We start from the raw sequence: 11,973 nt of genomic DNA on the forward strand, positions 1-11,973 counted from the left end.
TCAGCAACAGAGACCAATAGGTTCCCTCAACCCACCAACACACACTGGTCAAGAATGAAAGCACTAACAGGTAGATATTAAAGAGCAACAGCTGTCGGACATTAACTTCTTTCCATCTCTAAAATTATCTCCCTGAATCACAAATGAAACATGGTTTGCAATAAGAAACTTTCCTGCTCCAGGCCCTAATGAAACACTTCGCTGGCTTCCTCTCCTGCATCCATTTCAAACTCTTCATCCTCCACTTCAGGGCCCTCTCCAATTCACTCTCCCTGAATCTCAGCTCTCATTTACCTCTCACCCGCCCTGCCACACTCTCCCTTTTCTCCTTAAAGTGAGGCTCTGAAAAGTGGCTAACTAAAAATAGCACCTACATGACCAGTAGACCTGCTCCATGTGTGTATTCCAAGCCCTATCTGCTTGCTTTAGTGGCACTTTACTCCCGTTAGCTATGCAAACTCAACACAGCTAAGAGAGGTTTCAGAGTAGCAGCCATGTTAGTCTGTATCCGCAAAAAGAACAGGAGTACTTATGGCACCTTAGAGCCTAACGAATTTATTTGAGCATAAGCTTTCGTGGGCTACAGCTTACTTCATCGGATGCTAAGAGAGGGGCACTGAATTCCTTTCTTCTCACACACCAGACATGCTTGCTGAGGTCTAGTCAGTTACACAGATCTCACTGAAGGCACAGTATTTTTTTAAATAATGGTGAGGAAGCATGATGAGGAAAGAAACCAGCTTGACTCTCTGATCTCAGGTTAACTCTGCAAGTTTAGAAAGGATATCTTTTCACTTGTCATCCAAGCACATCTGAGATGGAGTTATTAAGAAAGAATAAACATGGAATCACAAGTTCCCCTTTTTTTGCAGTCACTTTCAAGAGTACAACCACAAAAAGGTAAAGGTCCTCAATATCTTCCTCCCATTAGCACCTTTGTTCGCTCTTAGGTCCTGATCTACACAAGGGAATTTAGAAAAGAAGTTCACACAGACTCTACCACCAATTCAACTGCACTGGTTGAAGCCTCATAACATTTAGCTGACAGTGATGAAAATGCCAGAAGCTGCCACAGCCGTGCATGCACTAAAACTCCCAGCAGTTCTACCACTGGTACAGCTAAACCAATAGTAACTCTGATGGGACATTTTCCCCCATTTTTTTCCCCCTTATGAACTAGATCCAGGCCTTTATTCAAGCCAACCCCTTACACACAGAACCACTGCCCCTACCTGTGCACCAATCACTCTTTGGTCCTCCAAATCCATTTTTGCAAACCCTTCTTTCATTGTCCCCCTCACAGCTGTTCCCACATCCTCTAGCATGGAAACATTCCAACCACAAATGCCAGAAGTGCTTTAATTTGTTCCCTATTGTTGTAAGAAATCTCTCTTTTGGGACTGTGACATATAGTTGTATCTACTTTACAAGTTACATGTACTACAACATTTGGTTTAATGTTACTTTATGCGGGAACTGCAAGTTTTCTATTTAGGAAGACTTCCTGGATTTGTGGGGGAAGAGGGGATTAAAGAATATTAAAAGATCTGGCTCTACTGGGAATGTTTGTGCATGCACAAAGATAGGAAGTGATTCTTTTTACAGCTAGCTCACACCATGCAAGACTTCAAAAGATATACTTTGAAGTTTAAAAAAAGACCTTTAAAGTGACCAAAGATGCAAAAGGAGATTTAAAAATGCTATGCAGCTGGATACTGAACTCCATTAAATATTATTGTAAACTGGAACATATGATGGTAACTGTGCATTAGAGCAGTGGTTCTCAAACTAGGGCCGCTGCTTGTTCAGGGAAAGCCCCTGGCAGGCCGGGCCGGTTTGTTTACCTGCCGCGTCCGCAGGTTCGGCCGATCGCGGCTCCCACTGGCCACGGTTCGCCGCTCCAGGTCAATGGGGGCTGCAGGAAGGACGTCCAGCACGTCCTTCGGCCCGCGCCGCTTCCTGCAGCCCTCATTGGCCTGGAGCGGCGGACCACGGCCAGTGGGAGCCGCGATTGGCCGAACCTGCGGACGCGGCAGGTAAACAAACCGGCCCGGCCCGCCAGGGGCTTTCCCTGAACAAGCGGCGGCCCTAGTTTGAGAACCACTGCATTAGAGAGAGGAATGATGCAACAGGTAAAATGTTAAGGCTTTTTGACATCTATATACAAACCTTTAGAAGTAACAGGAACAGGCTACACACGACATCAGATCAAGAGCTAAAAGAGTGGTCAGAGCACTGATTTTGAGAGCCAGACGGACCCACAGACAGACTGAGCTACAATAAGAACAGCTTCTAAATATGCATGGAAAACCTCTACCAACCTGTAACTATTTAACAAAGTTTAACAACCCTACTATGAGATATTCATAAATTGCAACAGGGTCAGAATACATTTAAATACAGGTTTCTCATGTTTTAAAAAATGCATTTTACTAATAGTTTTACAGAAAACTATAATACTCAGAGTACTACAGTTTTTTTATTTAAAACTTTGGCTAAGAGGAAAAAAAATCAAAGGCAATAATAAAACATAGTGATAGGTTTAAAGTTAAGTATACTACAACTCGTCAAGAACTAGAGGCGAAAGTTTTAGACTCCCTGGACTACACAGCACTTGCTTCCAATCGTAGAAGGTTCTGAGATATTGGACTTTACAATCACAATATTATTATGTAATGAAAAGTTATTTTAGGTAATTGTTTATACATTTCTAAAACAGTTATAATTTCTCTCCCCCTCCAAAACCTAAAGTGTTGCACTCATGGCACTAAGACAGACTGGCTTTTCAGGTGGAGGGATAGTACCTATATATATTTTTTTTTAACTCAAAAACATTCAGAAAGCAGATTTTCTGTCAAGTATCAGGCACATATAGAACATGTGATGGTATAAAGATTTCATCATCACTATTATGGGATGATCTGCAATCATTACTCATGGCTTGGCCACTTATGAGTAATGCAGCCAGCCCAAACACATGCCAATACATTCTTTACACCACATCACATCATATATTCACTTTCATCCAGTTTTCTCTAAAGCACTGATAGTATTCCTCATATATGCATTTCGTCTGTGTGCAGCCAAGGCACAATCCTGTTTCACAATTACATAATACCGTCATGCTTTCAAACTTCTCTTTAGAATTAGTCCCTGGACTGGTTTAACCTACTTATTTTCAAAAAGATCTGTTGGAAAAAACACTCTTCCACAGCAGCTCTACCCATCCCTCTGGTACCTCCCAATATTTCCTTGCCTGGAAAGGAGGCTTTACAGAAATCACTGCTCAGGAACTACCAGCGGCACCGTCCGGTAACACAGCAATGGGAGTGACCCTCAGCCCCCATCTCATGCCTGTCCCCCCAGCTCCCTTCACAAAAGCATATTACTTCTTTTCCCCTCAAGTAAAGCCATAAATATGTCTGCTTTGCTCAGACAGCACCCAACTTCACACAGGTAAGCAGGTTTATGTAGAAACACACCACTTTTTGAAGCACTCACCTCAGCCACACCCTGCAGTGATGGTCTTTGGTCAACAACTGTACAAATACCAGCAAGTTAGTATTGTAATTAATACTCATTTTCAGGCCAAAGCAATTTTTGTTGCCCTAAATCCAGCCTTCCTGCCTGCATGTGAGAGGAGAAGCATGCTTACTTTTCAGTTTCCCCCTTCTGCAGTGCTGCAAAATGCCATGCCATCCAAGCTGAACCAAAATTTAACAGCACTTTGATGGTCGACACTTAAGATTTTATGAGCTGGTAGATTAGATTCTCTCCACTGAGAGCTTAGTTACAGTTAAAGGTGACAGGTATGGCAAGCCTAAATTTATCAGTCCCTTGGAATGTAAATCTACATCAAAGAGGATGGAGGTTAAGCTCTTACCTTTTCAGCAGCACCTTTGTTCAGCAGCCAGCACACAGAGCAAAAACCGACAATGCTTGGCTTGCAATCACTCCCTGCAGCTGGAAAGAAAGGAAAATGGGTCTGGATTAGAGACTTGCAGGAGAGGAAGATCAGAGCCTAAATAGGATGCTTCATTTCATAGGAGTTTCAAGATAATCGCAGACAATGTTCAGAGAACACTCACTTTTGAGGGGGGGGAATTCCCAAACAGGACTGAAATAGCCAACAAGGCGCTGCTCATCTGATTGTTCCTGGATGGGAGCCACTAAGTGCAGGTAAAGGCAATAACAACATGTAACCCAGGGCACGCACCATTTCAAAATAAAACCAGGGAAGCGAATGAAAAAACAGAGGGGTGTCTGGCTTGCCATGGTCTTTCCGGATCTGAAAGTCAAAGTCCAGAGGCCTCTTCATATGAAGGTCACAGTCCTGAGAACTCTGAAGTACATTTCACAGAGACACCTTTCTTCCTAATGTAGAGTAAACTGAGGCCCATTGGTTCATATGTCACAGCATTCTCTCTATCACGGAGCTCAGACTGTGGCTGTAGGTCCTTATGTAGACAGTCTCTATGTATAGAAATGCAATGTACTACTATAAACCAACTCTTTATTAATGTGTTTGAAATATGAGGTACAGATATTCTAGTCTTACATAGGAAAACTCTAGAACTGGGACTTTTCCCAAATTCTTTGCCTAATCTCCTCAAATTAATACCAGGGCTGCCTGAAAGTCAATGCCAGTCAGCCAGCCAATGATAACTTTTCCTTTCATAAGCCTGTAGCCAGCGATTCATGTAACTGTTCCACACAGAGCTCAGGATGGACTCTCCATCACAACCCTCATTTATTACAAGAGACAGTCAGTCATCTGTCAGTTTGCCCAGGAAAGCTGCAGCTCACTCTGCCTGGCAACATGAACACGTTTCACCACTTCCCTTATCACACAAACCAAACACAGGAGTTCAGGGCCACCCTACCTTCTCTCAGCACCGCAGATACACTGACCTTTTGGCTGCAATTTTACCACATGCTTTGGGTCATTAAAGAAAAAAAAAAACATCTCCCCCACCTCCTATTGTTTTAAAAAGTTTTGCTATTATTCAGCTTGTCTAGTCCAGGGGTTCTCACAACAAAATTTTTTGGTGCCCTCGGAGTGCGGTCACCAACTCTTGCTGGTGGCCATGCTGACAATTTTTCCTAAAATACTTCATTAACTTTAAAAAAAAAAAAAATATATGCACATTTACGTGTCCACATCATCGTAATTTATTTATGTAGGGTTTTTTTCAGACTCAGTAGTAAACATAATTTACAGCTGTCTCTATTCTTTACTGGACTAAACAGAATAGAAACACAAATAAGGCACTTTGCATGTTCTTGTCTTTTGTTGTTGTTGTTTCTTTTGCTTTTTTGGCTGCGCTTCCCTCCCCCCCGCCCCCAAGACTTGCTAGCTGGTAAGTGTTCTGCTGTGAAAAGTGATATTTGTATGTTTGTTGATATCACTTTTCACAGCAGACTTACTCAGCCCCAGCAAGCCCTGGGACAAATTAAGCCCTGGATGGGGAGGTGGGCAGGGAGGCAGCAGGGCCCAGGACGATGGCAGGGGTGTAGCGGCACAAACAGCTCCTGCTCCCGTTTTGCTACCAGCATGCTGAAGCTGTGGGGGAGGGGCTTTTGCTGCCGGAGCTGTGGGGGAGGGGCTTTTGCTGCCGGAGAGGCCCCAAGTGAGCGGCTCAATCCGGCGCGGCTGCCCTGTCAGCCACCTTTGGGTCTTTAGATAGCCGTCCGGGGGGAAATCCCGGACATTTTTAGCTTTTTACAAATTCCCCCCGGACGGCTATTTAAAGACCCAAAAGCCGGACATGTCCGGGGAAACCCGGACGGATGGTAACCCTATCATAAATGGTGAAATATTTTAAAGCGCAGATTGACTAGAACAATAACAACAGTAACAAAAAAGAATAAGACCTTCTGGTTTCGAATAGACTTAGCTTTAGACAGCTACTTATGCTTAATTACAAAACCAAGGTGTTTAGCTGAGTTACTTTAACTCAGAAAACTGTGTAACACAATAAAATTAAGGTCTCAGAAATGAAAGAATGGCCGCTGCCTACCTCAGGGCAATCTTCCTGGAATACCAGACAATATTTTACTTTAGTCAAATAATAGGCGGTCAGTTGACCAGTCAATTGACATTATTTGCCCAGTCAATTAACTGGTTTGCCAAACCTAATCTCAGGTTAGGATCTATGTTCCCTCTAAGCTGCACGGTTGGGCAGCCGCCCAGGAGAGATGCAAGTGTCATGCAGTTGATTAGCATCGGGCAGTGTGTGTTCAGGTGCCCGTGCCCCTGCCCCCTGCTGCTTTGCAGCCACCTTGCTCCTGCTGCTGCTCCCAGGGCCCTCCTGCTGGCTGTGCAGAGCGGGGGTGGGGCGGGTGCTGATGTCAGGGTGCCTCCTCCCCCTGCCCTTGTACCCCATATCCACAGAGCAGGGGAGGGGGGATAGCCTGGCTCAGCACTGGGAGCTGCTGCAGTCTGAATGACTCAAGCCTCCAGGCAGTGAGTGCCTTTCTTAAAGAGTGCACAATCTCTGAGACTTCCCCAGCAGCCAGCTCACCCAGTCTGTCTGTCTGTCTCTCTCTCACACACACACACACACACACACACACACACACACACACACACACACCCTCCACTCCCCGCTGCCCATGTACCTCATCTCTGCAGAGCGGGGGAGGGGAGACAGGGCTCGGGACAGAGCAGGAGAGCGTTCAGTGAGTGCCTTAAAGAGACAGCACACGGTATCTCAGAAACTTCCCCAGCAGCCAGCACACACATACACACACACTCTGTGTTGCACACACACTGTCTCTTTCACACTCACCTCCCAACACATACTTGTATTATTGTTGTTGTTACTTCTTGGTACTTCCTGCAATGCACATATATTCCTCTGTAGTTTTATTCTTTCAAAGTGTGTTATTTTAGTGTTTTGACTGGTCCATGCATTTCATAATTTTTATTTCTCTTACACTTAAATTTAATTCTTTGAGTAGTGAGTTCTAAAATGCCTAACCTGTCCTGGCTGGAGTAATTATCCCTGTGGTAACTTTTTAAAAATATATATCATATCTAGGTGGCATCCGCACATACCTCGGTACACATAAAATTTATTCCACACATGGATGAAAAAAATTAGAGGGAACATTGGTTAGGATCTGAATATTTTCCCCTTCCCTTCTATTTCCATTATTTCCCTGGACCAGGGCTTTGGAGCGGAGCCCGGAGCTGGAGCACGGACCAGTAGGTTTTATGCCCGGAGTTGGAGCGGAGTAATTCAAAAATTTGATTGCTCCAAATCCCTGCCCTGGACCCAAACATCATGATGGATAAGCAATAATGTAGATTCACTAGAGAGGGAAGGGGTGAGAGGCAGAAAGAAATAGTTAAAAAGGAAGGAGACCAGCATGCCTTGATGTATCTCAGAAGCATAGAAATTAAGAGATGAAAAAGACCTATTAAATCATCTGTTTATCCCCATGCAAAAGCTGGGTCTTTGGCTTTAGGATACATCTTGAGTGCTTTGTCCAGTCTAGTTTTAAATTTCTTCATCCAACTCTTCCTTTGGGGAGACTATCCCAAAAAATTAATAATTATCAGGTTCTCATTCCACTGTTCCTGGTTAGCCTCTTAGTACAAAGCTAAATTAATTCATTTCCCTCTTTCAAGAGTACTCCCCTCAAATATTTGTAGATTATCACTTTTCTCCACTACATGCTTTTAGTTATCACTTAGCCAATCTACCCATATTTACAATGGGTTCTTTGCTTGCATCATTCCTTTCCGTCTTTAATCATTTGTCACTCTTCTCTCAACTCCTTCCCATTTGTTTACATGTGTCTAGTAATGAGGCAGTTGGTCCTCCACCCTACTGCAAGCTAAGGCTACGTCCACACTGGGACTTTCGTTCCAAAAACTTTTGTTGCTCAGGGGTGTGAAAAAACACCCCGCTGAACAACAAAAGTTTTAGCGACAAAAAGCACCAGTGTGGACAGCGCTTCGCCGGTGGGAGCCACACTCCCAGCAACGAAGCTACTGCCCCTCGTTGAGGGTGGTTTTATTTGTCACCAGGAGAGCTCTCTCCCAGCAATAAAGAGCAGCCACACAGCGTACCTTACAACGGCACAGCTGCATTGGCATAGCCACGCCATTGTAAGATGCACTGTGTAGACCAGTTGTCCCCAATGCGGTGCCCGCGGGCGCCATGGTGCCCGCCAGGGCATTTATGTGTGCCCGCCTAGTGCCCAGCAGGGGAGAGAAGCCGCGGCCCCGCGCCTGCCAGGGACAGAGAACTCCGGGGCTGCAGGCTGCGGGCGCCGGTGTTCTCGGTCCCAGGCAGGCACGGCGCCGCGCCGCGGCTTAAGCCGGAGAGAAGCCGCGGCCCCGCGCCTGCCGGGGACAGAGAACTCCGGGGCTGCTTGGGGCGGCAAAAAGCCGGGAGCCGGCACTGGCCAGAGCCCTGCCGCTGGAGAGCCAGAGCATCATCCCCTGGAGCCGAGCCCGGGCTGCAGCGGCGAGAGGGGCTCTCGAAGTGTGTGAGGAGCCGGGGAGGGAGGGAAGCGGAGCCTGGGATGCAGGGAGGGAGGAGGGGTCCTGCTGCAGCTACCACCACTGCTGCTGCTCTGAGTCTCCCCAGGGCGGTGCGGCATTTCCCCGCCTGAGTGGGCTGTGCAGGGCGCTGCCGGGCTGGGCAGGAGGCGCAGATCCCGGCTCGCGCGCTGATGGGGAGAGTGGCTGGGCAGCCCGAGCTGCCAGGGAGCTGCGCCCTCCTGCCCCCAGACCCAGCCCGCCGCGCACCTCCCCCGCCTCAGCCCCGCGCTGCTTGCCTCGGGCCCCCACAGCTTATTGAAATCATTTACTTAATTATTTCAGCAGTAGTCAAAAAGCAAACAAGACATCAGGAAGGGGAAAGAATAATACTGAAATTACATCAATTAATACTATGCCCTCATCTCAAATTGTGTCAGTTTTGGTCACCCCGTTGAAACAGTATGTAGCAAAAAAAGAAAGAAAAGTGATAAAGAGCAATGAAAATTACTAGAAGAATGGAAACACTTGCATGTGAAGAGAAATTACAGAGATTAGGACTCATTTAGAGAAGAGGAGATTAACAAAGCTAGATAAAATAATGAACGGTATAGCGAAAGTAAACTGAATGTTCTTATTTATTCTCTCTAATAACAGGACACCCAATGAAATTAAAAGTCAACACATTTAAAGCAGAAGAAAGGAATCAGGGAAAATTATGCATAGCTTATGGAATTCACTGCCATAAAATATTAAGGCAATATTTTAGAACTCAAAATAATAAGACTATCCTCCACAGTTACAGTAATTAGGATGAACACTTATTAGAATAACAGACTTTATGCTCCAGAATATAAACAAGAAAGTTGGTTGTCTTGGATTAGGAAGATGCTTCCCCATTGACTTTCAGTGGGATGTGTGCCCTTAAGTCATTTAGGAGCTTTTGAAAGTCCCATCCATATTTACATAATTGTCCATTATGGAGATTGTACCTTTTCCTCCAAAACATCTGATCACTGGCTACTGTCAGAGACAGGATGCTGAGCTGGGCCTGTGGTCCAGTTCTTATTTTCCTATTCCATTTTTTGTGGGGGTTTAAAAACAAAATTCTTTTACCATAACTGCAATTTAGGACTCAAACACAATAGAAAAAGATGCTGAATTTCACAAGAACAAGCAAAGAATGGTGAGGTCAAAGAACTAAAGTGGTGGTTCAAAAGATGGAAATTATTCACAGATCCATTTGCATGTCTATATATGGGTTCTTCAAGCCACTGAGCAATAAATACATCAGGACCAAAAAAGCCAACGGGGATGAACAGGAAGGCGTAGCATGTGACTGATTTTACAGCACATAAGAAAGAGTCGTTACACCACTTTTGTGACAGCAGCACTGTCAGTGGTGCCAAGAGGCTCCAGTCAAGATCAGAATCTCAATATGTTAGGCATTCTATACAGACACAGTAAGAGACAGTCCCTGTCCCAAATAGCTTGCAATCTAATTACAGAAAACAGACAAGTGTGAAAAAGGAAGTATTATCCCCATTTTACAAAAAAGGAATGAGGCCTCCAGAGAATAAATAACTTGCCCAAGTTCACACAGGAAGTCTGTGGCATTGTCAAAATTTCATCTAATTTTTTGGATTCCCATTCCACTGATTTAACCATAAGATCATCCTTCCACGCAGCTTCTTTAAACCTAGATGACACAGTAGTAAAAATCCCAGTGCCCCTCTAACAGGATCGGCACCTGCCTCTCGCGAGCACCTACCTTCTCTGGCCGATGATGCCTGCAATCTCTCAGTTCTTCTCAGCAGGGTGGCACTCACCTCTCACAAGCTCCCACTTCCAGCCAATGGATTTCTCGGTGCATCTTCAGCAACTCAGTCCTCTGGCCAAGCTGCCTACATTGTTCCCTTTACGGGGTACACTGTCCAACCTGGTCTATCTCAAAGCCCTCAATAATGTCCTGTAGCCCTCCCCTGGCTCTGGTCCTCAGACTGACCAACAGGGCTCTGCTCCCTGCAGCCACTCTAGCCTTCTCCTGGGATGGATGTGGCAGGCCCCTGAGGCCTCCAAGCACAGGGCCTTTGGGCCTCATCTACCCCATCATACCCCCATGTACACTAAAGCTGATTCCATAAGTAGCATTGGTGATGAGAAACAGGAAACAATTCTCCTAGCTTACACAAGGACTAAATACCCTTTTACTGATGCATTACTGAACTCTTTCCTTACTATGCTGGATTCAAGTAGCTCATGTCACTATTTCAAAACTTCTCTATTATTCTCCTATTCTCTAGCAGCTCATCCCCAGTTGTTACTTATGAGAAGTGGACACTAGACAATTTCCCCTCTGCTTGGAATCTTTCTGGATCAGAAAGTTGTCTTCTACATAAATTAGGATAAAAACACCCACTCTAATACAAAAGTATTAAGTGACCAGTGAATGATACAATGAAGTTTCAGGGTTTAGCATCACTACAGAGCTAGCTTGGTCTTTTACTCAGATATTGCCACTAACCTGGCTCCCGTCCACACACAAAAGCCTCACCCAAATGTGGTCATGTTTTACCCTAGGGTTAGTAATCCCTTCCCACAACTCTATCATGTGCCCAAGACAGGTAAATTCTCTCACAATTCACTGGGAAAGAATCAGAGTGGTTCAGCTTACTAAAGTGCGAAGAACCATGGGATATGTCCCCGGAAGTCCTAGCACCACACATGAGTGAGTGTAGCATCAGTGTGACACACTCAAGTATGGCTTTGCAGTGTGGCTGCTCACACCCGAGCCAGGTCAATCCAGATGCTCAACCCCAAGTACACTCTGCAGTGAAGACATATACTCAAAGAGCTTGTTTACACACACAGGTTTAACTAAAAGATGTGATTTTAAAATTTTAGTTAAACTGCGCAAACCAGGAGCGGACAATCTTATTTTGGTTTAAGAGTGGCTTATTTCAATTTAGCTTAAAACCTGTTCCTAACTAACTTAATCTAAACTGAAATAAGCATGGTTCGAATGAGAGCATGCATGTGGACTTTTGCACTAGATCGGTTTAAAAATCACACCTTTAGTTGAAACGGTGCAACTTTGCGTCTCCCTATGGGACAGACAATTGTCAAAGGAGACACTGATGGAAAATGATATAGACACTTGTCTTCCCAGTGTTCTAAAGGAGGATGGTGAAAGGGAATGGGGCCAGTGCCAGAAACCAAACATATTTCCCAGGAGAAGAGGAAGAAATGTTGAAGGAAATAAGGATTGTGTAAACAGGTGATCCAGAAAGCGCCTGCTCCCCCGAGCCCAGAATTCCCCAAGTGGCACCTTTTCCCCTCGTCTGTGATTTCGGTGGCGCGGCGCTCCATCTTTCGACGGCATTTCGGCGCATGCGCAGGGCCGCCAGAATAATTTTATTTCTGCGGCCCTGCGCATGTGCCACTCCGTCTTTCGGCGGCATTTCGGTGGACCTGCGCAT

At 45.3% G+C, this 11,973-nt stretch overlaps 1 protein-coding gene across 2 annotated transcripts in view; it reads right to left on the reverse strand.

Moving 5' to 3' along the window:
• NDST2 (N-deacetylase and N-sulfotransferase 2) overlaps nucleotides 1-3,961 on the reverse strand; it is a 211,973-nt gene extending 208,012 nt beyond the window's left edge. The window contains exon 1 of one of the 2 annotated variants that reach the window (XM_029912872.1): nucleotides 3,884-3,961. The gene's annotated coding sequence lies outside the window, so the exon portion shown is untranslated. The remainder of the gene's footprint in view (nucleotides 1-3,883) is intronic. The other variant, XM_029912873.1, reaches the window with a different exon arrangement.
• Nucleotides 3,962-11,973: the final 8,012 nt, after the last annotated feature.

This window comes from Terrapene carolina, unplaced genomic scaffold, assembly GCF_002925995.2.
Source record: "Terrapene carolina triunguis isolate 2854851 unplaced genomic scaffold, T_m_triunguis-2.0 Scaffold310, whole genome shotgun sequence".
NCBI classification, from domain to species: domain Eukaryota; kingdom Metazoa; phylum Chordata; order Testudines; family Emydidae; genus Terrapene; species Terrapene triunguis.